Below are 24,925 nucleotides of genomic sequence, written 5' to 3'. Positions count from 1 at the left end.
AGAGGAGCACAGATATCTCGGGCGTGGGGGGGAGGGGGGGTTGTGGGGCTGGAGGAGATGACAGAGATAGGAAGAGGCGAGGCCATGGAGGGATTTGAAAACAAGGATGAGAATTTTGAAATTGAGGCATTGCTAAACCGGGAGCCAATATAGATCAGCGAGCACAGGGTGATGGCTAAGCAGGACTTGGTGCAAGTTCGGACATGGGCAGCCAACATTTGGATGAACTCAAGTTTACATAGGTTAGAATATGGGATGCCAGCCAGGAAAGCATTGTAATAGTCAAGTCTAGAGGTAACAAAGGCATGGATGAGGGTTTCAGCAGCAGATGAGCTGAAGAAGGGTCAGAGATGGGCAATGTTACGGAGATGGAAATAGGAGGTCTTAGTTATGCCATGGATATGTGGTTGAAAGCTCATTTCAGGGACAAATATGACACCAAGCTTGTGAACAGTCTGGTTCAGCCTCAGAGAGATGCTAGGGAGAGGGATGGAGTTGGTAGCTCGGGAACAGAGTTTATGGTGGGGCCCGGAGACAATGGCTTCGGTCTTCCCAATATTTAATTGGAGAAAATTTCTGCTCATCCAGTACTGGATGTCAGACAAGCAATGTGTCAATTTAGAGACTGTGGAGGGGTCGTGAGAAGCAGTGGTGAGGTAGATCTGGGTGTCATCAGCGTATATGTGGAAGCACTGCAATCATGACAATGAGCAAGCAGCAAGAATGTTCAACAGACGCAGGCAATTAGTGCTGGCCCGTGACACTGCGGGGCCGGAATTCACTTCCGCAAGAAAGCTGGCGGACCTACGCTTTTTTGAAAGTTTTTTCCGCTGGGATCATTGAGGCTCTGTTGATTTTCAGCACTTATGTTTATTTTTGACATTGGACCGGATATCGGTCTTAGTGGGGGCGGGAGATCGACTGAAAGGCAGGCTATGGGGCTGAATTTGGGTTGGGACCGGGACTCCGTCAATGTCAATCAGCGGTGGAGCGGTGGTGACGTCACAGTACATGTGCGTCACCACACTCTCTCCCCTCCGTTAAAGGGGAGAGAATCAGTCATTTTAAATCTTCGGCCACTGGGCCACCAGGGAGGGTTTCAGACAGGCCAGTGGCCTGGCACCCAAGAGGGCGTGCCAGGCTGCCCACTGGTAGCCCAGCTGATCCCGTGGGCAAAAGTAAATACATGGCGGCCGTGGCAGTGGACTCTCCCCTTGAAGGGCCATCATGCCGCACACACTCTGGATAAGGTGCACCGACAGAAAAGGCTGTCGGGGGCATCACGCAGCGGGGTATCGATTTTTTGTGCTAAAGTCCGCTCGGTGTCTTTTTCAGGTGAGAGAGAACGGCGGTGCGCATTCTGCTGACGTGCTTGCGGCGGTCATCAGCATCGGGGCGGAATCAGGTCCAGGCCGAAAAATCCCCGACCTGACTTTGGGTCAGGGCGGCCAGTTGACCACACAGCGGTCGCCGCATGGCCGTCGCAAACGGGTAGTAACGGGTCTTTCTGAGACCCTGAATTTCGTCCCCCGCATGTTTTCAGGTCAAATCCAATTTCTCGTCTTACTGTTTTTATTGTCATGTGATCCTTGTGTGCTATATGCTGCACCAGTAGGTGGCAATATTGCACCATATATGCTTCATTCTAACTGGAATATGGGAAACATTTCAGATGAATGTTGATTACTTCAAAATGTTAAGATAACCTTCCATGATTGAGTCAGAAGGTTGTGGGCTCAAGTCCCATTCCAGAGACCTGAGCACAAAATCTAGGCTGACATTCCAGTGCAGTACTGAGGCAGTGTTGCACTATCGGAGGTGCCATTTTTTGGATGAGACATTAAACCAAGGTCCCGTCTGCCCTCTCCAGTGGATGTATAAGATCCCTATTCGAAGAAGAAGAGAGGAGTTCTCCCCAGTGTTAAGGGCAATATTTGCCCCTCAGCCAACATTACTTAAAAAAAAACAGAGTGCTGCATTTCCTACATTACAACAGTGACTACACATCAAAAGTACATCATTGGCTTTAAAGGGATTTGGACATCCTGAGGTCGTGAAAGGCGCTATATAAATGCAAATCTTTCTATTTAAACATTCACACTTTTCCAGAATATTAGCAATTTAAACCTCGACATGATGGGAGCAATAGTGTAAAAATGTGAATTTCAGCACACACACCAAATGTTCCCTCTCCCCTCCTATCGACTTTCAGCATTGGTTTTTCAATATAACCGACTGGCTGTTCCTCTTCCCGTGACTAGCTTTGGCCTGAAAACATTCTAGTGTCCTCGAGTAGACATTAGAAATTTCCTGTTTGTGTTGACCGTACTGCATAAAACATTGTGAACTTTTGAGAGTTCACACTACAAGGGAAGTGTGATTTGTGGTTGTGTGTGCAGTATGCTCAGATAATAGTTTATCTTTCTTGGTGCTGTTATTCTTTTGATTTTGTAGTTAAATCAGATGCTTATACTTTTATTTTTAACTCCACAAGTTTCGATAACCAGTTCCTTTAATTGTTTTGCTCACGTATAAGTACACAACAGAATAACCAGAGAGGCCACCTTAATGGAAAAAGTGGAGAATTTGGTAACAGTACATCACGTGGGCTGTTTTATTCTGCAGATGGTGCATGGTTAGCAGAGTGACAGTTAATTGAATGTAATAAACAGGAACCCGGATATTTGTCGCAGAATACACTGGTACAGGAAACTAAATCAACCATTTGGGGGCACAAATTAACTGAAGTTTGAAGGCATGCAAGAAGAGAATGGAGAAATAAAATTGGAAAAAAAACAAAGACTTCTTAAGAAACAGCAGCAAATTTCAGCCAAAAGGAGGGAAGAGTTATAATTACTTCCAAAAGTAAAATGAAATATAAACACAGCACAGTGTTTGTGGGCAGACAGTTTTGAGACAATTCTGCTGGTGAAAAAGGAGCTGAATAGGAATCGCCGGATTATTAAGAATATGACTGTAAGTTAGTTAACATTGCAAAATATATTGACATGAATGTTTATACAAAGTTAATAATTAAAGATGTGAGTAACTTTATCAAACAAATTTACACTTTTAGTGATGGTTGAATGACAGAACAAGACTGAATAATTTGGAATTATGGTTGTGTTTATGTATTTGTTTTATCTTCCAGAAAGATAGTTACTGTTTAAAAAGGTAAAAATATGACAGCAGATAGTCGCAGCCTGATGTGAACAGACTGATTCCTGTTTTGAATTGCTTACGGTGTTGCTGTACAAGTAAGATGTAAAACTGTATGCGAAGTCTGATGGCATGACGGTTCCCGGGTTTACTTAGTGCTTAGAATTCTTTATTGTACTTTTTTTCCTGCAGATTTAAGAAGCAGAAAGTATTGACCAGACTGATTTATGATCCAAGTGCACCGTATCCCTCTTTTAAGTTTGACTCTATGTCCCCATAATCTAGTTTTGGCAATCTTGAACATATTATTGGAGTTCAATTTAGTTATTCCCCCATCTCGGCTCTTGAATAATATGTTCCCTGAGCTTTTTCTTCTCCAGAAAGCCATACCCATGAGGAACTCAGTGGTGACTAGCAAGCACCAGCAGCTGAGGTGCAAAATTAGGCATGAAGATGGGCAATGGTCCAGTTACGAGAGATTTTCTTTTCATAAGCCTATAAATTATTTATTGCAAATGTAAGTAGCAGGTAGGAAACGAGCTATTGGGCAGAAACCAGACAGGCAGGCAGTTAAAATGGAGGGAAGGAATTACCAACTTGTTTCCTGCCCCAATCTGGCCGACAGCAATCCTAAATTTCAGGCAGCAAAGACACCTGCCCCAAGCTGGCAGGGTCACCTTTAAATACGCCTGATCTGCCATTTTAACCTGAGGCCTAAACGGGGGAGCACTGATGGGTCTCCCCTACCCCGGACTTCCTCCCTTGACTGAGGTTCTCCTCACTTACCGAGTGCAAGAAACCATATCCCTGGCTTTCCGGTGGTGGCTTCCAGCTGCCCAATTTCAATGGCCAAGCAGCCACTTCCTGCCCGTTTTGGTTGGGATATTGGTAAATGGCATAAAATGGGCTCCGGCTGATATGTCCTTACTATACAGTATAAATGCACACGAGGCCCAGTGCCACGTGCAAGTCAGAGTAGGAATCGCAGGATAGCTCAGATGAATACGTGGCTTGAGGAGTGGTGCAAGAGGGAGAGGTTCAAATTCCTGGGACACGAGAACCGATTCTGGGGGAGGTGCAACCAGTACAAACCGGATGGTCTGCACCTGGGCAGGACCAGAACCAATGTCCTCGGGGGAGTGTTTGCTAGTGCTGTTGGGGAGGAGTTAAACTAACATGGCAGGGGGATGGGAACCTATGCAGGGAGACAGAGGGAAATAAAATGGAGGCAGAAGCAAAAGATAGAAAGGAGAATAGTAAAAGTGGAGGGCAGAGAAACCCAAGGCAAAAAACAAAAAGTGCCACATGACAGAAAAATTCTAAAGGGGCAAAGTGTGTTAAAAAGACAAGCCTGAAGGCTCTGTGCCTCACTGCGAGGAGTATTCGGAATAAGGTGGACGGATTAACTGCGGAGACAGCAGTTAACGGATATGATATAATTGGCATCACGGAGACATGGCTCCAGGGTGACCAAGGCTGGGAACTCAACATCCAGGGGTATTCAACATTTAGGAAGGATAGGTAGAGAGGAAAAGGAGGCAGGGTGGCTTTGCTGGTTAAAGAGGAAATTAATGCAATAGTAAGGAGGGACATTAGCCTGGATGATGTGGAATTGGTATGGATGGAGCTGCGGAATCCCAAAGGGCAGAAAACACTAGTGGGAGTTGTGTACAGACCACCAAACAGGAGTAGTGATGTTGGGGACAGCATCAAACAAGAAATAAGGGATGTGTGCAATAAAGGTACAGCAGTTATCATGGGCGACTTTAATCTAAATATTGATTGGGCTAACCAAACTGGTAGCAATGCGGTGGAGGAAGATTTCCAAGAGCGTATTAGGGGTGGTTTTCTGTATATCGAGGAACCAACTAGAGAGCTGGCCATCCTAGACTGGGTGATGTGTAATGAGCAATCTTGTTGCGTGAGGCTCCTTGGGTAGGAGTGACCATAGTATGGTAGAATTCTTTATTAAGGTGGAGAGTGACACAGTTAATTCAGAAACTAGGATCCTGAACTTAAGGAAAGGTAACTTCGACGGTATGAGGCGTGAATTGGCTAGAATAGACTGGCAAAGGATACTTAAAGGGTTGACGGTGGATAAGCAATGGCAAACATTTAAAGATCACATGGATGAACTTCAGCAATTGTACATCCCTGTCTGAAGTAAAAATAAAACGGGGAAGGTGGCTCAACCATGGCTAACAAGGGAAATTAAGGATAGTGTTAAAGCCAAGGAAGAGTCATATAAATTAGCTAGAAAAAGCAACAAACCTGAGGACTGGGAGAAATTTAGAATTCAACAGAGGAGGACTAACGGTTTAATTAAGAGGGGGAAAATAGAGTACGAGGGGGAGCTTGCAGGGAACATAAAAACTGACTGCAAAAGCTTCTATAAATATGTGAAGAGAAAAAGATTAGCGAAGACATACGTATGTCCCTTGCAGTCAGATTCAGATGAATTTATAATGGGATACAAAGAAATGGCAGACCAATTGAACAAATACTTCGGTTCTGTCTTCACGAAGGAAGACACAAATAACCTTCCGAATGTACTCGGGGACAGTGGGTCTAGTGAGAAGGAGGAACTGAAGAATATCCTTATTCGGCGGGAAATTGTGTTAGGGAAATTGATGGGATTGAAGGCCAATAAATCCCTGGGGCCTGATAGTCTGCATCCCAGAGTACTTAAGGAAGTGCCCTAGAAATAGTGGATGCATTGGTGATCATTTTCCAATAGTCTATCGATTCTGGATCAGTTCCTATGGACTGGAGGGTACCTAATGTAACACCACTTTTTAAAAAAGGAGAGAGAGAGAAAGTGGGTAATTATAGACCGGCTAGCCTGACATCAGTAGTGGGGAAAATATTGGAATCAATCATTAAGGATGAAATAGCAGCACATTTGGAAAGCAGTGACAGGGTCGGACCAAGTCAGCATGGATTTATGAAAGGGAAATCATGCTTGACGAATCTTCTGGAATTTTTTGAGGATGTAACTAGCAGAGTGGACAAGGGAGAACCACTGGATGTGGTGTATTTGGACTTTCAAAAGGCTTTTGACAAGGTCCCGCACAAGAGATTGGTGTGCAAAATCAAAGCGCATGGTATTGGGGGTAATGTACTGATGTGGATAGAGAACTGGTTGGCAGACAGGAAGCAGAGAGTCGGGATAAACGGGTACTTTTCAGAATGGCAGGCAGTGACTAGTGGAGTGTCGCAGGGCTCAGTGCTGGGACCCCAGCTCTTTACAATATACATTAACGATTTAGATGAAGGAATTGAGTGCAATATCTCCAAGTTTGCAGATGACACTAAACTGGGTGGCGGTGTGAGCTGTGAGGATGACGCTAAGAGGCTGCAGGGTGACTTGGACAGGTTAGGTGAGTGGGCAAATGCGTGGCAGATGCAATATAATGTGGATAAATGTGAGATTATCCATTTTGGGGGCAAAAAAACGAAGGCAGAATATTATCTGAATGGCAGCAGATTAGGAAAAGGGGAGGGGCAATGAGACCTGGGTGTCATGATTCATCAGTCACTGAAAGTGGGCATGCAGGTACAGCAGGCGGTGAAGAAGACAAATGCTATGTTGGCCTTCATAGTAAAGGGATTTGAGTATTGGAGCAGAGAGGTCTTATTGCAGCTATACAGCCTTAGTGAGGCCTCACCTGGAATATTGTGTTCAGTTTTGGTCTCCTAATCTGAGGAAGGACATTCTTGCTATTGATTGACTGCAGCGAAGGTTCACCAGACTGATTCCAGGGATGGTTGGACTGTCATATGAGGAGAGACTGGATCAACTGGGCCTTTATTCACTGGACTTTAGAAGGATGAGAGGGGATCTCATAGAAACGTATAAGATTCTGATGGGACTGGACAGGTTAGATGCGGGAAGAATGTTCCCGATGTTGGGGAAGTCCAGAACCAGGGGACATAGTCTTAGGATAAGGGGTAGACCATTTAGTACTGAGATGAGGAGAAACTTCTTCACTCAGAGAGTTGTTAACCTATGTAATTCCCTGCCGCAGAGAGTTGTTGATGCCAGTTCATTGGATATATTCAAGAGGGAGTTAGATATGGCCCTTATGGCTAAGGGGATCAAGGGGTATGGAGAGAAAGCAGGAAAGGGGTACTGAGGGAATGATCAGCCGTGATCTTATTGAATGGCGGTGCAGGCTCAAAGGGCCGAATGGCCTACTCCGGCACCTATTTTCTATGTTTCTATGTTTCTATGAGCACATAAATCTAGGCTGACACTCCAGTCCAGTGCTGAGGGAGAGCTGCACTGTCAGAGGTGTCGTCTTGTAGGGTGTTTGTTTTCCACTCTACTTTGATTCATAGACCTTGGGAATTACAGGAAGGACTCCACGTAATGCAAAGTTTAGGCTTAAACCCAACTGTTAGTTTATTACACAAAAAACAACTTAAAATTACAGAACAAGATTTCTTAGATATTGATCGAAGACATACAATCACCCATCCAGCCAGTTGCTGTTGTTGTCGATTGTAGGCTCATGCAGCTGGGGAAGATGTTGGGTCCCAACTGCTTGCTTCATGGTCATTGTTCCTTTGACCTGTTGCTCTGAGGTGTTTATTCGACCTGTTCCCCCTCTTCCTTCTTCTGAGCTGTTTGTTCTCTGCTCTTACATATATATCCATTCGATTATACAAGTCTCCTACTGAGCTGCTTTCCAGTTAATGTGTCTGGATAGGTCTCGATGGCTGTGATGATGGGTCTGGATCTGTTTGGATGGCCACAATTCACACCTTCTTCCGTGCACGGAATCGACTGAGCAAAAGATATATCCTTATCTTTTGTGCCCCGTTATCCAAACATGCACGCCTTGTCAGATCTTTTGTTGTCTTGGGTTTTCGCAGACTTGTAGTCTCCATAGGGAACTGTTTTTCCCCCTCCAACCAATTAATCCATGGGCTTCTCTGCTTGATTGTATCAAAACCCTTTGTCTCGATGTTAATCGGGCCTCGCTCCTGACCGCAGAAATTGCATTAATCAGTTATGAGTCACCATCTGCCCCAGGCTGAAGCTCTTTTTCTCAGCCAACAGTCCCACAGGTTTTCTTTTAAACCATTTTAGTTCGTGGCCTCTTGCTGTGCCTTGATCACAAAATGTGTAACCCTGTAATGTCTCTTGTTATAAACTCAGAGACATTACTGTAGGTTGCTTCTTCTTTTCCCTGAGCCTTTTTGGGTGTATTGCAGTCTTCAGTCAAATCTCCATATTGCATACTTTTTGCATAAAAACAATGTTTGGCCTTAATCCATCTGACTTCAGTTTATGCTTTTACAAACACTTTGGCCTTGGATCATTTTAGTAATCCTTCAAGATTCCCTTTCCTCGTCTTTTGCTTTAACTTATAGGACAAGACGAATAGATACAATACTGTTACTAACTGTACAATTACTAACAAGTATAATACGATTCGAACCTGGGGGTAGGGGGAGATCTCAATATTGAGTCCCACATCCCATCATGGAAGGCCAATTATTTCCCCGATTTATTCCCTTACTTTTTCGTTCTTTGGTGTAACGTGTAATAATGTTCTTGGGAGGATAGTGACATAGAGGGTCACGAACTTCAGGAAGACCAGGTAATAACAATCCATTTGAAGGAGATGGTAGCTGAGGTGGAGCCACATGCTCAGACCATCAATGCTTTCATAAATGAGGATAGAAACGCGTCAGATCAAGCTGCTCAGAATGACGTGTGTGTCATGTACGGAGCTTGGTTGTTAAATGAAGGACGCAGTAATTTAGAGGATTCAAAACAAGACCACGTACCATCGTGGGTCGGTAACAAGCACCTAAAAGCTTTGAGTGTCTCCAATAGCCTCCTTATAGAAACTCGATTCGCTTCTATAAAGACAAAATTAAGGAAATAACTCTGCACTGTGGGGGGTCTCCCCCTCACAGGTCCTCCTTCAGTTATACATATATGTACATTTACATGACTTAGATCACTGCTTTCCTCTTCCTTTATCCTGATGCTTGGGCTTTTGGAGACTCGGGAGTGAAGATGGAGGAGGCGTCCAGGAAACCCTAGGTCGCGGCACCCGACCACTCTGTCTTAATGCTCCATCCCTTACATTGCCATCATCTTCATCCCACAGCATGGATGGAAGGCTTACGTTAATCAAACTCATCACAGTTCCTTGGGCCTTGGCCCGCTTTTTACTTTTCTCGACGAGGTTGTACATCTTACATTGGTTTATGTGAAACCACTTTATTCGTTTTGACAGCTGGATCGTAAAGAGCATAGGACTTGCCTTGTCTACTATGTTATATGGTCATTTTACAATGGTTCAAATGCCCTATTCTGGCATAATTCCTGACTATCACTTGATCCCCTACACTCCATTCCTGTGTAACCCGGGGTTCCAGCAGCAGTTTATTCTGCTGGTGCTTTTTGCCCATATTGTTAGCTGCTTCCCAATGCAGCCCCTTCAGAGTATCATACAGATCTCTGACAAACCTATCCCGTGTGACATCTTTAATTTGCATTTTAGTTAGGACTGGTGCTAATATATGAGTCATTAGTCTCCCTGTCATCAGCGCATGCGGGGAGTGTCCCGTACTTTTAGAGAGACTGGCTCGATGATTCATCAGTACTAGCAGTAGGATCTCATCCCATTTCTTCAGGGGATCTCCTATTTCCTTCCTAAGCCACTCTTTTAAGGTCCGGTTTGTCCTCTCTACTGGACCTGACGATTGGGGGTTATATACCAGATCCATTTTTCCTGTATTCCGAACAGCTTTAAGGTGGCCTGCATTTACCGCTCCGGTAAAATGACTCCCTTGATCTGATTCCACTATCAGGGGCAGTCCCCATCGAGAAAATACTTCTCGCACTAGAAACTTTGCTGTGACTACTGTGGTGGCCGCCCTACAAGGAAAATCTTCTACCCATTTCGTAAAAAGATCTACTAACATAAGAACATAAGAAATAGGAACAGGAGAAGGCCATATGGCCCTTCGTGCCTGCTCCGCCATTCAATACGATCATGGCTGATCTGATCATGGACTCAGCTCCACTTCCCTGCCCGCTCTCCATAACCCCTTATTCCCTTATCGTTTAAGAAACTGTCTATTTCTGTCTTAAATTTATTCAATGTCCCAGCTTCCACAGCTCTCTGAGGCAGCGAATTCCACAGATCCACAACCCTCTGAAAGAAGAAATTTCTCCTCATCTCTGTTTTAAATGGGTGGCCCCTTATTCTAAGATCGTGCTCTCTAGTTCTAGTCTCCCCCATCAGCGGAAACATCCTCTCTGCAGCCACTTTGTCAAGCCCCCTCATAATATTATGCGTTTCGATAAGATCACCTCTCATTCTCTGAATTCCAATGAGTCGAGGCCCAAGCTAATTAACCTTTCCTCATAAGTCAACCCCCTCATCTCCAGAATCAAACTAATGAACCTTCTCTGAACTGCCTCCAAAGCAAGTTTATCCTTTCGTTAATATGGAAACCAAAACTGCATGCAGTATTCCAGGTGTGGCCTCACCAAAACCCTGTACAACTGTCGTAAGACTTCCCTGCTTTTATACTCCATCCCCTTTGCAATAAAGACCAAGATTCCATTGGCCTTCCTGATCACTTGCTGTACCTGCATACTAACTTTTTGTGTTTCATGCACAAGTACCCCTAGGTCCTGCTGTACTGCAGCAATTTGCAATCTTTCTCCATTTAAATAATAACTTGCTCTTTGATTTTTTTCTGCCAAAGTGCATGACCTCACACTTTCCAACATTATAATTCATCTGCCAAATTTTTGCCCACTCACTTAGCCTGTCCATGTCCTTTTGCAGATTTTCTGTGTCCTCCTCACACATTGCTTTTCCTCCCATTTTTGTATCATCGGCAAACTTGACTACAATACACTCAGTCTCTTCTTCCAAGTTGTTAATATAAATTGTAAATAGTTGGGGTCCCAGTACTGATCCCTGCGGCACCCTACTAGTTACTGATTGCCAACCCGAGAATGAACCATTTATCCCTACTTTCTGTTTTCTGGCAATATTTGTTGCCTCTGCCTGAGGTGGGCAGTGACCCAATGAACTCTATCTCTGTAGACTGCCATGGCCCCTCTACCCTCCTTGTGTGTCCCAACAGAACCTTCTTCTGCTGGGGGTCTGGATTGTTTGCAGCACATACCAGACAGTTCTGACAATAATCCTTTACATCGTTTCTAAGTCCAGGCCATCATCCCACAGCCTCCATTTTATTCCACGTCGTTTCTGGCCCTGGATGTCCAGCCCCTGGTCCCCCATGAGCTAGCTGCAAGAATTCTTCCCTGCACTGCCCTGGCACGATCCAACTGCCTCCTTTAAATAGCATTCCCTGTCTTACTGCTACGTCTGCAGTTCCTAAAGGTCCCGCTACAGGCTTCCCGTCTACCTTGTCTCTAATTGCTGTCTAACGTCTGCATCTCGTAGTTGAGGCTGTTTTAAATCAGGCGGCAATGGTACTTCTTTGGGTCCCTCTCTGCCTGTTACAGCCATGATCTGTCCACAGTGATATGGGTCCCAAGGTATCTCTTCTTCTGTGCCTGTTTTGGCCAGTGTGTCAGCTTTCTCATTCCCTTCCCCCTTGGGTTCTGTCTTAGAGTGTGCTTTGATCTTTTGGATGTAGTAATCCTTCTGGACCCTACCTGTAACGTCCAGAATGACTTTTAACAGAGGAGACATCACCAACGGCTTCCTGTCTGAGAACTTAAACCCTCACCGAGCCCATATTGCTAAATACTCTGCACAGGAGTTACAAGTGAACATGGAGTCCGAACATATCGTATAGGGAGTTGGGGATTCATTAGGGTGTGTGACCACATATGCTACGGCTGCCAGTTCGGCCTGTTGCGCAATTAAAGTGTTGGGAAGCTTTATGGCCTTTTCTATCCCTGCCTGTTTTTCGCTCTCCATTCGTCACTGAACTCAACCCATCTACATAAATGTTTCTGCCTGTTGGATGTTCCCCTGCTTGGAATCCCACAGCTACATCCCACACTTCTTCCACTGAACACACGTGAGCTGCTCCCGGATAAACTAGGTTCGGGGCTAGCTTTGGTTCTCCAAGCCTTTCTTCCTTCAGGTCTAACTGACTAAGCAACAATGTCCAGCGGGCAATCCTGTTACTGCTCACTGTCCCATCTTTCATCCTACCGTCCAGTAACATTTGTGTCGGGGTATGACAGGTCAGTAGAGTCACTGTTGCTAACCCTGTGAGCGACCGAAAATGTTTTACTGCCCAATAAGTTGCTAACAGATATCGCTCTCAATTCGAAAAGCTCTTTTCTACTTCGGTGAGAACCCGGGAGGCATAGGCCACCAGTCTCAGCTTGCCGTGTCGTTCCTGGAGTAACACTGCACTCAAACTGTCCCCAGTCGCTGCTACCTCCAGACTTAATTCCTGGTCCCCATTTACTGCTCCCAACGCTGGTGCTGTCTATAACACCGCCTTTAAACAAATGAAAGTTTCCTGACAACTCTCACTCCAGTCCCACTCTATTCCTTTCCTAAGTAGCCTCAACAAAGGAGCTGCCATGGCTGCATATCCTTCGATAAATTACCTGCAGTAACCCGTTATTCCCAGGAAAGACCTGACCCCAGACACGTTGTTAGGAACCGGTAGCTCCTGGACTGCCTTTCTCTTAGCTCCATCTATAGCTCTCTCTCCTGCTCTAAAGGTCAATTCTAGAAATTGCACCTCCTCTTAGCCGACGAGCTTTCTTTGAATTCACCTTAAAACCTGTTATGTCTTTAGATGCTCTGATAATGACTCCATGAGGCAATGTGTTGTACTTGAACTGTGGTGACAGTTCTTTATTAGTAACTCCAGAGTGAGGATCACACATAGTGGCCTGCCTTTTATACTAGGCCAGGCACAACTGTACAGGTAACTTACATGTCTCCCACTGCAATGCCCTCTGGTGGTACATCATGTGTAATGTTACCAGCAGTAAACATGTAGGATACATGACATCACTCCCCAAAGACTTTAATGCAAATCGCCATCCTGCTTAGGTTGGAAGCCCAGGTGAGGAGCTCACTCCCTGTGGTCAGGGTGTGCATTACAAAGGTACAGGTACAGTATGCATGAGTTACAGTTACATACTTATAGTCATTGCAAGATGGTGAAATACATGACATCACCTCCCCCTTAGGTCTTTTAGTTTCAGAGGTTAAGTCTATCGGGTGGTCGGCGCTCTCTCGTGGAATGTCGCAGTTGTGATTCTGGTGGCTGAGCCTCAGCACGCATCTCTGTCACTTGAGGTGATTCTGGCCTGTCCCGGCTGGCCGCAGGGACTGTGCATGCTGAGGGCTGACTTAGTTACTCATGCGCTGGCAGTGGTGTGGGTGCTATCTCATCATACTCTTCTTCCGGTTCCTCCGTGTCTGCACTAAACCTTGTCTTTACTTGTCCGATGCCTGCAGGGGGGGGATGTTAAAGGACTTTTTCATCGAGGGCATTAATCATGCCGGCATTTTCAAGAAGCTCATAAAGACTAAGAATTTGACTTTAGAAGGGGCAACGTTGATAGCTCAGACCTTCATGGCAGGGGAAGAGGAGACCAAGCTAATTTACGCACACAGCCCTGGTTTCAATGTTGCGATGAACCAGGGAGTTAATGTTGTAAAAAGGACACAGAACCCCACAGGCAGGCAAGGGCAATTCGACACCGTCCAGGCAGGCAGGCAAGGGCAATTCGAAACCATCCAGGCAGCAACTAGCTCCAGGTTGCGCCTGCAACAGGGACAATGGAAAGGGGATTGGCAATGCACGCCATCCGAGGAACAATGCATCCTGTGATGGGATAATTAACACCATCCATCAGAGTGCTTAGAAACAACCAAACGAGCCTTCAGAGAGGAATGCCTGGGATTAACCCTTTTGTTAACAGCAATCTCAGCTCATGTTGGAGATGTGGGGGTAGACACACTGCAAAAATCTGCAGGTTCCAACTTTACACCTGTAGGATTTGTAATGTCAAGGGACACCTGGCCAGGCAATAGCGAGGCTAGTCTGCGAGACAGACGAACCAGACGAGGGGTCTGAAATGCACGATGAAGCCTGGGGAACAACCATGGATGCTAAAGTTCAGAGAGTTCATGTGGCCGACGTCCACAGCTCATGTACCAAAACGCCACCCATGATGATGAAAGTCTTACTGAATGGCATCCCGGTGCACATGGAGCTGGATACCTGAGCTAGCCAGTCCCTCATGAGTGCCCAACAATTTGAGAGACTATGGCCACACAGAGCTAGCAGGCCCAAATTGGAACGCATTGAGACGCAGCTACGCACATACACCAAAGAGATCATCCCAGTGCTGGGCAGTGCAAACTTGGTGGTAACGCATAATGGATCACAGAACCGGCTGCCACTCTGGATTGTTCCGGGAAATGGCCCCGTGCTCTTGGGGAGGAGTTAGCTAGCTGAGATGAATTGGAAATGGGGGGATGCGCACGCCATTTCATCCGTGGAGCGAAGTTCATGCTCTCAGGTATTGCAAAAATTCGAGTCACTCTTTCAACCCGGTGTCGGAACGTTCAAGGGCACCAAAGTAGTGATACACATCACTCTGAACGCCATACCAGTGCACCACAAAGCCAGAGCGGTGCCACACGTGATGCGTGAAAAAATTGAAAGGGAACTGGACAGGCTGCTCAGAGAGGGCATAATTTCGCCCGTTGAATTCAGCGACTGGGCAAGTCCCATTGTTCCCGTCCTCAAAGCAGATGGCTCGGTTAGGATTTGTGGCAACTACAATGCCACCATCAACTGAGTGTCGCTGCAAGACCAATACCCGCTCCCGAGAGCGGAGGACCTTTTTGCCATGCTGGCAGGTGGAAAGCTGTTCACAAAGCTGTACCTCCCTTCGGGCTACATGACTCAGGAACTGCCTGAAGAATCCAAGTTTCTGACCACCATCATGACACACAAAAGATTATTTGTTTACAGTAGGTGCCCATTTGGCATTCGTTCGGCAGCGGCTATCTTTCAGTGAAACATGGAAAGCTTGCTCAAGTCCATCCCTGGAACAGTCGTGTTCCAAGACGACATCCTCATAACGGGTCGAGACACTGAGGAACATCTCCGCAACCTGGAGGAGGTGCTACGCCGATTGGAACGGGTAGACCTGCAGCTGAAAAAGGCAAAGTGCGTGTTTTTGGCCCCAGAGTCGAGTTCCTGGGCAGGAGGGTTGCCGCAGACGGGATCCGGCCCACCGAATCAAAAAGTGAGGCGATTCACTGGGCGCCCAGGCCTGGCAACACGTCGGAGTTGCGATCATTCCTGGGACTCTTGAACTATTTTGGGAACTTCCTGCCGAACTTAAGAACATTGTTGGAGCTGTTACACATGCTCCTCCATAAAGGTTGTGAATGATCTTGGGGGGATTGTCAAGAACGGGCTTTCAATAAGGTGAGGAATCTGCTGTGTTCCAACAAATTGTTGACTTTGTATGACCCCTGTAAAAAACTGGTTTTAACATGCGATGCGTCATCCTACGGGGTTGGGTGTGTTTTGCAGCAGAGTAACGATGACGACCGACTCCAACCGGTGGCTTATGCATCCAGGTCGCTCTCCCAGGCAGAGCGTGGATATGGCATGGTTGAGAAGGAGGCACTCGCGTGTGTGTACGGTGTGAAAAAGATGTACCAGTACCTTTTCGGTAGACGGTTCGAGCTAGAGACGGACCACAAGCCGTTAACATCCCTGTTGTCCGACAGCAAGGCTGTCAACGCTAATGTGTCAGCTCGCATACAGCGATGGGCCCTCATGCTGGCTGCGTATGACTACACCATACAGCACCGGCCAGGCACCGAAAATTGCGCTGACGCGCTCAGCAGGCTCCCACTGGCCACCACCAAGGAGGCGTCGGAGCAGAGCGCCGAGATGGTCATGGCCGTTGAGGCTTTTGACACTGCGGGCTCCCCATCACAGCCCGCCAGATCAAACTCTGGACCAACAGGAACCCCCTCCTATCCATGATAAAGAAATGTGCCCTGACTGGGGACTGGGCGCCCGCACATAGGGCGTGCCCCGAGGAAGTCAGGCCGTTTCAGAGACAGATGGATGAACTCTCCGTCCAAGCCAACTGCTTGTTATGGGGCAGCCAGGTAGTCATGCCCCTGAAAGGAAGGGAAGCATTCATCAGGGAACTCCACAGCGAGCACCCTGGCATCGTGTTAATGAAGACCATTGCCCAGTCAAACGTGTGGTGGCCGGGGATTGACTCAGACCAGGAACACTGGGTTTGCAGGTGCACGATGTGTGCCCAGCTGGGCAATGCCCCCAGGGAGGCCCCACTCAGCGTGTGGCCCTGGCCCACCAGGCCATGGTCACGTATTCACGTGGACTATGTGGGCCCATTCATGGGAAAAATGTTCCTGATCGTTGTCGATGCATACTCGAAGTGGATCGAGTGCATCATATTGAACTTGTGCATGACATCCATCACTGTGGAGAGTCTGCGTACGGTTTTCATGATCCACAGCTTGCCAGACATCCTGGTCAGCGATAATGGCCCATGTTTTACCAGCCATGAATTCCAGGAGTTTATGTCGGGCAATGGGATCAAGCACGTCTGGATAGCATTGTTCAAGCTGGCCTCCAATGGCCAGGCGGAACGGGTGGTCCAACTCATAAAGCAGGGCATGCTACACATCCAAGGACCCTCCCTTCAGTACCACCTACAGGTCCCGGCCGCACTCGCTCACGGGAATCCCGCCAGCGGAACTCCTCATGAAACGCACGATCAAGATGTGGCTGTCCCTTATTCATCCAGCCCTGGCAGACATTGTTGAGGGCAAGTGGCAGTCCCAAACCGAGCTCCATGATCGAGGCTCAAGGGGGAGGTGTATAGAAATAGATGACCTGGTATTTGTTCTTAACCAGGCTTTGGGACCCAAATGGCTTGAGGGCACCGTAATTGGCAAAGAAGGAAACAGGATCATGGTGGTCAGACTAAACAATGGGCAGATATGCCGCAAACACTTGGACCAAGTAAAGACAAGGTTCAGTGCAGACACTGAGGAACTGGAAGAAGAGCATGATGAGATAGCACCCACACCACTGCCAGCGCACGAGCAACAAAGACTGCCCTCAGCATGTACAGTCCCTGTGGCCAGCCCAGACAGGCCGGAATCACCAAGTGAAGAGACGCGTGCTGAGGCTCGGTGCTCCACGAGAGAGCGCCGACCACCCGATAAACTTAAACTCTGAAACGAAAAGACCTAAGGGGGGAGGTGATGTAATGTATTTCACCATCTTGCAATGACTATAAGTATGTAACTGTAACTTATGCATACTGTACCTGTACCTTTGTAATGCACACACTGGCCACAGGGAGTGAGCTCCTCATCTGGGCTTCCAGGTATAAAAGGGGAGGTTCCACCCAGGATCAGCACTCTTCAGTCCTGGAAATAAAGTGAAGGTTACAGTGTGACCATGTCTGATATAGCCATGCCTCGTGTGAGTTTGTAACAAGGTGCAGAGACACTACAGTCCCGGTCCCATTTGGGAAAACCGTTGCAGGTGACCCTTCATTCCCGGGTATGGCCTTGCTGGCGATGGGGTCTGGAGGCTGGCTGTGCCTTTGCTCTTTCAGGCTCTTGCCGGTTATCGACCAGGGCCAGGGTGTCGTTGCCCTCCTGAGATTGCTTGCTCTGCAGCTTGTCTATATTGGCTGTTTGTGGCCACACTCCATGGTGCATAACTCTGATCCCAGGGACGCAGGCGACTGCATTGGGTAGCTCACTAGACCTGTGTGCTCCTGATGGGTGTCTGCCCGCTGCACTGACTGAATGCAGTTGAAATCCTACATCGCACAACGTTTCATTACTCATTGTAAATGACCTGTAGCTCCGATCGCGCGACTTTTCTTTGCTTATTGCATGAACACAACTCTGATCATCAATTATACATTTTACATCTAACTCACAGTTGCTATTACATTAATTGAGAGTGTGGAACTGTCCTTTTAAGTGTGGTGGGTTGCAGACCTCCTTTAAGAGAGCCTTGCTATCTTTACCCCAATCCTCTTCTCCGTTTGGTGCCACGTGTTGCTCCATCAGCGCTGCACCTCGTGGTCTGGCCGCCGCCGTCTTTTCCTTCAGCGCATCACCTCGTGGTTTGGGCGCCATCTTTCCTCCATCCATGATGTCAACTGCGGTGATCCTCTTCTCCCCGGGTTCTGCCACCGAAGCTGGGAAGTCGCCTTTGGATTCAATTTTCTTCCTCCGGAGTCCTGCCACTGGAGCCTGGAAGGTGTGTTCGGGTCGTCTCAGCTGGATCATCTCCACGCAGTCATGTTGGGCAGTCTGTGCCTCGGGTGCCGTGCTGGTCTGCTCTCTGGTGCCGGATCCAACCTCAGGTGAGGGCTTGCTTTGCCTCTGAGCGCGGGGGACGTCGATCGCTGGAGGGGTGAAGTCTTCCGAGCTCCAATGGATCTTCTCCATCCACCTTCTTCCGAGTCGCATTGGTCCATCACCTGCAACAATCCACAGGGGTAACTTGTGCACCATGCCATCATGGAGTACCTTTACATCCGCACTACCAACAACTGGGATAAGTTCATCGGTGTAGATGCGCAGCTTTGCCTGAACCGGGACCAACTTGGGTCGTTCAGTTTGATTGTCCCATAGCCTCTCAAAGACTTCTTGATTCATTACTGACTGGCTCGCCCCAGTGTCCACTTCCATGAAGACTAGAACACCACTTATCTCGACTTCCATCCTCAACGGAGAACATTCGGTGGTGCAGGTAAACATGCTTTATACCTCGCCGTGGGGCTGAGCTGCCTCCCTGCCTATCGTTTCATAATCCGCGCTGGATTCATGGCCATCTGCAGACTCTTCATCAACACAGTGAGTCATATTTCTCTTACACATTCACTGGAGGTGGCCCTTTGTGCTGCAGCCTTTACACACATAGTCTTTAAAGCGGCACTGGTGAGTCCTGTGATTCCCTCCACAACGCCAGCATGGAGCTACTCGGTTAGCCCCCCTCGGCGGACTCTGCGTTAAGGGACTTGGGGGGCCTGTTCTCTCTTCCCTGAGAAGATTCACGCTCTACAGTCCAGCCTCTAAAAGGTGCCATTCTGTGTACAGAACTTGCCGGGTTTGAGTCCTGAGGATGAGTCATCCTCCTAGAGCCGCAGGTCGAGGTCATGAATGCTTGGCTCACAGAGATGGCCTTCTGCAGTGTGACTGTGATATCTGCAGATAGTAGCTTATGAAGAAGGCCCTTAAGGCCGATTCCGATGACAAAGATATCCCGCAGAGCTTCGGTGAGGTGGTCATCGAAATCACACGGTGCCAGCAGCCTCCTGAGGTCTGCAGCATATTTGCGATTTCCTGGCATTTGGGCTGTTGGTGTGTATAAAAGCGGTGTCTGGGTGTGAGGATGCTCTCTTTGGGCTTGAGTTGTTCTTGGATCAGCATTACAAGCTCCTCGTACGTCTTGGTCGTTGTCTTCGCTGGTGCCAGCAAGTCCCTGATGAGGCCATAGACGGTGGGCCCACAACTGGTTAACAGGATCGCTCTGCGCTTATCAGCCAGTGTGGCCGGATTGTCGCCTGCCAGATCATTTGCTGTAAAGAAATGATTGAGCCTCTCCACAAAGCCGTTGCAATCATCACCATCGGCGAACTGCTGCAACGTCCCAAGGTTAGCCATTTTCGCGTGAAAGTCCGTAATCTTGTCGCCAATTGTGATGTCTTTGGATGCTCTGATAATGACTCCACGAGACAATGTGTTGTACTTGAAAACTGTAGTGACCTTAGTCCTTTATTGGTAACTCCAGAGTGAGGATCACACATGGTGGCCTGCCTTTTATACTAGGCCAGGCACACCTGTACAGGTAACCTACAAGTCTCCCACTGCAGTGCCCTCTGGTGGTACATCATGTGTAATAGTACCAGCAGTAAACATGTAGGATACATGACAAAACCTGCTTCCTTTAACAAATGTAACAATTCACTCAATAATGGTCCGTGGTCCTCCGCACTTTCGGAGAAAAACAACAGGTCATCCACATATTGGACCAACCGATCTGGCTGACTAAAACCTCTTAGTGCCTCGTACATACTCTGGTGAAAGATTGAGGGACTGTTGTGAAACTCTTGCGAAAGACATGTCTACGTGTATTGCTGACCCTTAAAGGTCCTCCCATCTCAGGGGAATGAACCAAAGCCCGTTTGAAATGTCCAGCACAGTAAAAGTTGTTGCGGCCGCAGGGATATTCACTATCAAATCTGCTACCACTGTTACCGTGGATGCACAGGCTGAAATATTTTTATTCAGCACTCGGTAATCTATCGTGGCCCTCCATGAGTTATCGAGCTTCTTTACTGGCCATCGGGGTGAATTTACGTGTGTGGCTATGGTTCTTAACGCACCTTGCGCCACCAGGGAATTTATAGCAGTTTCAAAATCCTTTTCTGCTTCGCGGGGAAAATTATACTGTTTCTGGGGCTGTGTCCCCGTCTATCTTCACCTCTACCCCAGTTACTCTCTCGCAAGCATGCTTGTGCTTTGCAAATGCATCTATATTCTCCCATACATGCCATTGATACCGGGCTGGAATGTTATCGACTAATCTTTCTAAGTCATAACTCCCTTTCGGCTTCACTGTGCAGGTGTTGCCTTTATCTGTACTGTTCCTGGGAATCACTATGATCTCTCCCATCCTATCTGCATCAACTGCCCCCCATAGACAATTGTTCTTCATATCCACTATAGCGTGGTGTGCCAACATGTAGTCGGCCCCGTGAACTCCCGAACCAGGCTGTGCCCACTTCATTAAAATGCATTCCCACTTTGTTGTATTCGGTCCTAATTCTATGGTTAAGGGTTTTGACACTGTCCCAGCCTGTTCATTACCCGTAAAGCCTGCCTGTTTAAATGGGACTCCACTCGAATACGGGGAAGTGGTCAGATTTGGTGAGTGGACAACCGTGCTAGAGGCTCCTGCATCTACCAGATATCTTCCCCCAACGGCTTCCATCTTTACATCTACACATGGTCTTCCCCACTCATTGTAGATGAGCGGACACAGGTATTCTGACTGGGTGCAACGTCAAAGTGGGAATGCCGACGCATTGGGTCCCTTTTCACCCACTGCAGCGTCCAGCTTTCCTCCTCCATTTCCCATAACCTGCTGTAATGTGGCCACTAAAACCTGTAGTGGTCATCGGCTATCTTCCTTTGGCCCTTCTCTGCCTCAGCACCCTCGTAACCTGGCTTCCCTCCTCTTGAGTGCCTACAATCCTTGCTCCAGTGTCTTAACTTCCCACAGTTAAAACACCCTCTGGATCGACCCACATTACCTCCTTCTTGTCTTCATTCTCTCTTTGCCCGAACCTCTGCTCTTACTTCATGCACGTTCCCTTTTTGTTTCTACTCTTGCCCTTGTTTGGACTTAAATGCTAGAGTCAATCTTCTCAATACCCCGGCCTCAGTATTTTGGAGATCGTCTGGTCAAACCATGCTACGACCTTTGCTCTGAGCCGTGGCAAACTGTTAGCTATTATGGTTCTCGGCCAATGAACATAAGAACATAAGAATTAGGAACAAGAGTAGGCCATCTAGCCCCTCGAGCCTGCTCCGCCATTCAACAAGATCATGGCTGATCTGGCCGTGTACTCAGCTCCACTTACCCGTCCGCTCCTCATAACCCTTAATTCCGTTATTGGTTAAAAATCTATCTATCTGTGATTTGAATACATTCAATGAGCTAGCCTCAGCTGCTTTCTTGGGCAGAGAATTCCACAGATTCACAACCCTCTGGGAGAAGAAATTCCTTCTCAACTCGGTTTTAAATTGGCTCCCCCGTATTTTGAGGCTGTGCCCCCTAGTTCTAGTCTCCCCGACCAATTGAAACAACCTCTCTGCCTGTATCTTGTCTATCCCTTTCATTATTTTAAATGTTTCTATAAGATCACACCTCATCCTTCTGAACTCCGAGTAAAGACCCAGTCTACTCAATCTATCATCATAAGGTAACCCCCACATCTCCGGAATCAGCCTAGTGAATCGTCTCTGTACCCTCTCCAAAGCTAGTATATCCTTCCTTAAGTAAGGTGACCAAAACTGCACGCAGTACTCCAGGTACAGCATCACCAATACCCTGTACAGTTGCAGCAGGACCTCCCTGCTTTTGTACTCCATCCCTCTCGCAATGAAGGCCAACATTTCATTCGCCTTCCTGATTACCTGTTGCACCTGCAAATTAACTTTTTGGGATTCATGCACAAGGACCCCCAGGTCCCTCTGCACCGCAGCATGTTGGAATTTCTCCCCATTCAAATAATAGTCCCTTTTACTTTTTTTTTCCCCAAGGTGAATGACCTCACACTTTCCGACATTGTATTCCATCTGCCAAACCTTAGCCCATTCGCTTAACCTATCTAAATCTCTTTGCAGCCTCTCTGTGTCCTCTACACAACCCGCTTTCCCACTAATCTTTGTGTCATCTGCAAATTTTGTTACACTGCACTCTGTCCCCTCTTCCAGGTCATCTATGTATATTGTAAACAGTTGTGGTCCCACCACTGATCCCTGTGGCACACCACTAACCACCGATTTCCAACCTGAAAAGGACTCATTTATCCCAACTCTCTTCTTTCTGTTAGCCAGCCAATTCTCGATCCATGCTGATATATTTCCTCTGACTCCGCGTACGTTTATCTTCTGCAGTAACCTTTTGTGTGGCACATTATTGAATGCCTTTTGGAAATCTAAATATACCACATCCATCGGTAAACCTCTATCCACCATGCTCGTTATATCCTCAAAGAATTCCAGTAAATTAGTTATACATGATTTCACCTTCATGAATCCATGTTGCGTCTGCTTGATTGCACTATTCCTATCTAGATGTCCCGCTATTTCTTCCTTAATGATAGCTTCAAGCATTTTCCCCACTACAGATATTAAACTAACCGGCCTATAGTTTCCTGCCTTTTGTCTGCCCCCTTTTTTAAACAGAGGCGTTACATTAGCTGCTTTCCAATCCGCTGGTACCTCCCCAGAGTCCAGAGAATTTTGGTAGATTATAACCAATGCATCTGCTATAACTTCCGCCATCTCTTTTAATACTCTGGGATGCATTTCATCAAGACCAGGGGATTTGTCTACCTTGAGTCCCATTAGCCTGTTCAGCACTACCCCCCTAGTGATAAGTCCTCCCTTCTCACATTCCCGTAACCAGCAATTTCTGGCATGGTTTTTGTGTCTTCCACTGTGAAGACCGAAGCAAAATAATTGTTTAAGGTCTCAGCCATTTCCACATTTCCCATTACTAAATCCCTCTTCTCATCTTATAAAGGACCAACATTTACTTTAGTCACTCTTTTTCTTCTTCTTTTTTGGTCAAAGCTTTTACTATCTGTTTTTATGTTTTGCGCAAGTTTACCTTCGTAATCTATCTTTCCTTTCTTTATTGCTTTCTTAGTCATTCTTTGCTGTCGTTTAAAATTTTCCCAATCTTCTAGTTTCCCACTAACCTTGGCCACCTTATACGCATTGGTTTTTAATTTGATACTCTCCTTTATTTCCTTGGTTATCCACGGCTGGTTATCCCTTCTCTTACCGCCCTTCTTTTTCACTGGAATATATTTTTGTTGAGCACTATGAAAGAGCTCCTTAAAAGTCTTCCACTGTTCCTCAATTGTGCCACCAGTCTGTGTTCCCAGTCTACTTTAGCCAACCCTCTGCCCTCATCCCACTGTAGTCCCCTTTGTTTAAACATAGTATGCTCATTTGAGACACTACTTCCTCACCCTCAATCTGTTTTACAAATTCAACCATACTGTGATCACTCATTCCAAGAGGATCTTTTACCCGGAGATCGTTTATTATTCCTGTCTCATAACACAGGACCAGATCTAAGATAGCTTGCTCCCTTGTAGGTTCTGTAACATACTGTTCAAAGAAACAATCCCGTATGCATTCTATGAATTCCTCCTCAAGGCTACCCCGTGCGATTTGATTTGACCAATCGATATGTAGGTTAAAATTCCCCATGATTACTGTCGTTCCTTTTTCACATGCCTCCATTATTCCCTTGATTATTGTCCGCCCCACCATGATGTTATTATTTGGGGGCCTATAAACTACTCCTACCAGTGACTTTTTCCCCTTACTATCTCTAATCTCCACCCACAATGATTCAACATTTTGTTCATTAGAGCCAATATCATCTCTCACAACTGCCCTGATATCATCCTTTATTAACAGAGCTACCCCACCTCCTTTCCCTTCTTGTCTATCTTTCCGAATTGTCAGATACTCCTGTATGTTTAATTCCCAGTCTTGGCCACCCTGCAACCACGTTTCTGTAATGGCCACCAAATCATACCCATTTGTAATGATTTGTGCCGTCAACTCATTTACTTTATTTCGAATGGTGCGTGCGTTTAGGTAGAGTGTTTTAATACTAGTTTTTAAACTATGATTTTTAGTTTTGACCCCTTCTGCAGCCCCTTTATATTCATACATATTGTCCCTTCCTATCATCTTGTGGTTTACACTTACCCCAGTGCTACTCTGCTCTGTTGCCTCCTGCCTTTTGCATTCTTTCTTGGGGTCCTGTTCATCTGAGCTCTCACCCACTCTAACTAGCTCAGAGCCCTCTCCTGGGTTCCGAATACTCCTCGCATTTAGGCACCGAGCTTTCATGCTTGCCTTTTTATTACACTTTGACCCTTTAGAATTTTGCTGTAAAGTGGCCCTTTTTGTTTTTTGCCCTG

General features: G+C 46.8%; 1 protein-coding gene across 3 annotated transcripts in view; it reads left to right on the top strand.

Moving 5' to 3' along the window:
* The first annotated feature begins 2,644 nt into the window (after window positions 1–2,644).
* The window catches only part of LOC139276120 (NXPE family member 3-like), a 100,899-nt gene continuing 78,618 nt past the window's right edge, over window positions 2,645–24,925 (top strand). For all 3 annotated transcript variants that reach the window (XM_070893633.1, XM_070893635.1, XM_070893634.1), the window contains exon 1: window positions 2,645–2,976. The gene's annotated coding sequence lies outside the window, so the exon portion shown is untranslated. The remainder of the gene's footprint in view (window positions 2,977–24,925) is intronic.

The sequence above is a fragment of the Pristiophorus japonicus genome, chromosome 11 (genome assembly GCF_044704955.1).
Source record: "Pristiophorus japonicus isolate sPriJap1 chromosome 11, sPriJap1.hap1, whole genome shotgun sequence".
In the NCBI taxonomy this organism is placed as follows: Eukaryota; Metazoa; Chordata; class Chondrichthyes; family Pristiophoridae; genus Pristiophorus; species Pristiophorus japonicus.
The sequence above is the reverse complement of the archived record's forward strand: the minus strand, read 5'-3'. Positions and strand labels throughout refer to the sequence as shown.